The sequence below is a fragment of the Miscanthus floridulus genome, chromosome 10, assembly GCF_019320115.1.
Source record: "Miscanthus floridulus cultivar M001 chromosome 10, ASM1932011v1, whole genome shotgun sequence".
NCBI classification, from domain to species: Eukaryota; Viridiplantae; Streptophyta; class Magnoliopsida; order Poales; family Poaceae; genus Miscanthus; species Miscanthus floridulus.
The window spans coordinates 21026190-21030277 of NC_089589.1; the positions used below are offsets into that span (position 1 = coordinate 21026190).

At 44.9% G+C, this 4088-nt stretch overlaps 1 non-coding gene across 1 annotated transcript; it reads left to right on the forward strand.

Moving 5' to 3' along the window:
- The first annotated feature begins 2132 nt into the window (after positions 1–2132).
- LOC136490478 (small nucleolar RNA Z247) lies at positions 2133–2269 on the forward strand. Its single transcript, XR_010767757.1, has one exon. It is a non-coding gene; the product is annotated as a small nucleolar RNA Z247 (small nucleolar RNA).
- The last annotated feature ends 1819 nt before the right edge of the window (positions 2270–4088 follow it).

Sequence of the window (4088 nt, forward strand, 5' to 3'; positions counted from 1 at the left end):
AGACGAAAAAAAAACTAATTGCACAGTTTGATTGTAAATTGCGAGACGAACGTTTTGAGCCTAATTAGTCCATGATTGAACACTAATTGCAAAAAAAAACGAAATTGTTATAGTAGCCAAATTTCCAACTTTCCACCATCTAAACACGCGCACGGTGTGGCTATGGTAGGTGTAATGCAAATCAATCAGATTCAGATTCATGGCCAGCCGGTGACCGAAAATTCAGTGGAGAGTGATCAATACTCACTAGTTAGCAAATGTCGTGAAAAAAAAAAAACTATACTGTACAGTGGCCACCGGAAACAACCAATGGAGAGCACATGGCCTTCCAAATTAAAGCTAAATGAGAACTACCTGCGGAGATACAAGATGATGTGCTAGCTGTCATCAAAAAGATGATGTGCTAGCTAGTGCAGCAGGGTTTCGATGACGATGTACTACAACGGAAAAACAAAGCAAACTCCCAACTCATGCAAGGACAGTGATAATCATGACTGCATCTTCTCATATGGTATAGTTGAGAAGAAGATATTTGTTTCCAGCAACATTGTCATTGACATGTGGTGGGAAAAGGTAAAATACCAATGGCACGTAAATATTGTCAGGTTTGGTCGACGCGGCAGAGCAGACCAGCTCCTGGACGAACTCATCCGTCCGGCTCTTCTTGATCTGCTTGCATCGCTTCACCGCGACACTGTCAGTGCCGAGGGTGGCCTTGTAGACGGTGCCATGTGCTCCTTCCCCGACGATGTTGTCCTTGTGGAAGCCATGTGTGTGGCCTTCACTAGGTCTCCTCTTTCGTATAACTTGAAGGTCTTGTTGCCTTCTGTTTCGAGAATTCGCGTCAGCATGCGGCCTCCGTGCTGCTCAAACTACCTTTGTCTTTTCTTATCCTTATTGAGGAAAACTTGGTTTAAAAGAATAGCAATCAGCAGGGCAACAAAAAATGCGACCGAAATTCCTGGAGAGATATGGTAATCAGAAATTAATAATGTATTCCAAGATCAGCTGTCTGTGGAGAATGTATGTAGATACTGATAGTGCGCTCAACAATCTATCAATAGAACCATATAATTGCTAGCAATGGTCACTAGAAGAGACGGGCTTTTTATGATAGTTTTAATCGTTGAATATATTTTTATAATAAACTTATTTAATATAGAGATATAAATGTTGCTAACATTTTCTACAAATTTAACGAAACTAGATAGTTTGACCAACATGACCTATAGTGACACTCTTTTGGGACTGTGGAAGTCATTGAAAGTAGTAGGATTTGTATAAAGAAATGATCACATATACACAGCCTTGTTAAGAATATCCAATAAAATCACATGACCGCAATATCTGGTTGATTGATGGTTGATTGATATCTCCTGAAGATTGGTTGTGCGCTCAGGCTTGGATTGCGGGTGAAGACAAGTATCACGGCTTCGGTTAGATAGGATAGGTATCTCCTGATTGATGTAATCTTGTGATGTAATTTAGAGTTACCAAAAGTAGTTAGCTTCTTCTTGTTGTACAAGTTGTACCGCCACGTCAGGGGCTCTTCCTGGCTATATTAACACAAAGCCGTGAGCCTAAGAGGGCATCACGTTCCAACCATTTTCACATGGTAATCAGAGCTAGGTTAGTCCACAATTTTCTTGATGGCTTCCTCTTCTGCGCTTCAACAATCGTTCTATCTGATCGGTTGTCCCATCACCGAGAAGCTAGGCAAAGGGAATTTTCCCCTATGGAGCGCCCAGGTGCTGTCTGCTCTTCGCGGTGCGCAGATAGCGCACTATCTCGAGCCCGACATTGTGGTGCCGGCGAAGCAAATCCGCAAGGCGGCCGACAAGCCGACTGAGCTCATCCCCAACCCTGAGTATGAAACTTGGGTTGCGAAGGACCAGCAGATCGTTAACTATCTGCTCTCCAATATCTCCAAGGAGATCCAGGTGCAAGTCTCCAATTGCGCCACATCGGTTGAGATCTGGAAAGTGATCTAAGAGATGACGGCTTCCCAGTCTTGGGACCGTATCATCAACACGCGCATGGCATTGGCCACAGCGCAGAAGGGCTCGTCTACAATTGCCGACTACTTCAACAAGATGAAATCTCTTGCTGACGACATGGCGGCCGCCGGCAAACGTCTTGAAGATGAAGAGATCATCTCCTATGTACTAGCCGGACTTGACATGGATTTTAATCCGATTGTCTCGGTTGTCACAGCGCGCACGGAGCCACTATCTTTGGGCGTGCTCTACACCCAGCTAGTGAGCTGGGAATAGCGGATGGATCTCCTACATGGTGGATCCAGTTCATCTGCTAACACGGCTACACGTGGAGGCCGTGGCGGTTTCAACTGCGGCGATGGTGGCCGAGGACGCGGGCGCGGCCGCAACCGTGGTAACAACAACAGCAGCAGGCGCCCCCGGTTGAACTACAATAGCGATAAACCCATCTGCCAGCTCTGCGGCATGGAGGGCCACACCGGACTCCGCTGCTTCAAGCGTTTTGACGCTTCCTTCACCGGCCCACCAGAGCAATCCCGATCTGCCTCCTCAGCCTCATATGGGATTGACACCAACTAGTACACCGACACTGGTGCTACTGACCACATCACGGGAGAGCTAGAGAAGCTCACCGTGAGGGACAAGTACCATGGAAATAACAAGGTTCATGCTGCTAAGGGCGCAGGTATGAGAATCAATCAAATTGGTCAAAGTTTTGTTCGTACCCCAAATCAAAATCTCGTCCTAAACAAAGTTCTTTATGTTCCTGAAACTAACAAAAGCCTTGCATCTGTTCATCGTCTTACATCCGATAACCATGCTTTTATTGAATATCATCCCAACTATTTTTTGATTAAGGACCAGGCGACGAAAAAAACCATCCTTAGAGGGGAATGTGAAGGCGGCCTATACCCGTTGAAGTCTAGGCCGTCATCGAATAAAGGGGCGTTTAGTGCTATCAAGTCTCCTTCGTCCAGGTGGTATAGTCGCCTCGGCCACCCTTCTTTTGTAGTCGTTCAGCAAGTCCTTAGCAAAAATAGTATTCCCTTTGTTGCCGATTTGAATAAAGAAACTGTTTGCGATGCTTGCCAAAAGGTCAAAAGTCATCAGCTACCCTATCCTAGATCCACGAGTATCTCATTGAGTCCCTTAGAACTTGTGTTTTCTGATGTATGGGGTCCTGCGCCCACTTCTGTTGGCAAAAACAATTATTACGTTAGCTTCATTGATGATTTCAGCAAGTTTACATGGATTTATTTGCTTCGTCATAAATCTGAAGTTTTTCAAAAATTTCATGAATTCCAAGCTATGGTTGAACGCCAATTTGATAGAAAAATTCTCGCTATGCAAACTGACTGGGGAGGGGAATATCAAAAGCGGAATGCCTTCTTTCAGCGCATTGGCATCTCGCATCATGTCTCATGCCCTTATGCACATCAACAAAATGGCTCCGCTGAACGCAAACATCGCCATATTGTTGAAGTAGGTCTCTCGCATTTAGTCCATATGGTTTTGGTCATTCCTCCATCCCAGTTCGTTTGAACAATTCGAAAATTTGAATTTCACAGTATGAGAACTTCAAATAGATTACTGGGACCACGACAGTCAAGCATGTCCATAAATATCATCACAAATGTTTCACAGAATTAGGCTGTGACGACTTTTTTTGTGACCAGGTTGTGACGACTTTGAGCTGACATTTATAACCAAAATATAATTCTGTCATAAACATTTGTCATCTCCAGCAAAATTATCATAATCAGAACCATCTTGTGACATATAAGGGTTGTCATTCGAAAAGTGACATGGAGAGCCTGATCTCTTGTAGTGAACTCCAGGGTTATATAAACTCCTTAGTAAACGTCTTTACGATGAAGTTAACCCCCTGACCAATTTACTAATTGGACAGGTGCTCAGGGGTTACACCTAGCGAGTATGCTCGTACGCCCCCGCTAGATACAGGCCGAGGCCAATGGAGCTCACATTATCTCGAGCGATAGATATTCCACCTGACTCCCTATCGCTCGGGGCTCCGGTCGAATCAATGTGGCTCGATGGACAAGGGCCAGAGCTCCTTGATCTGGCTGCCTC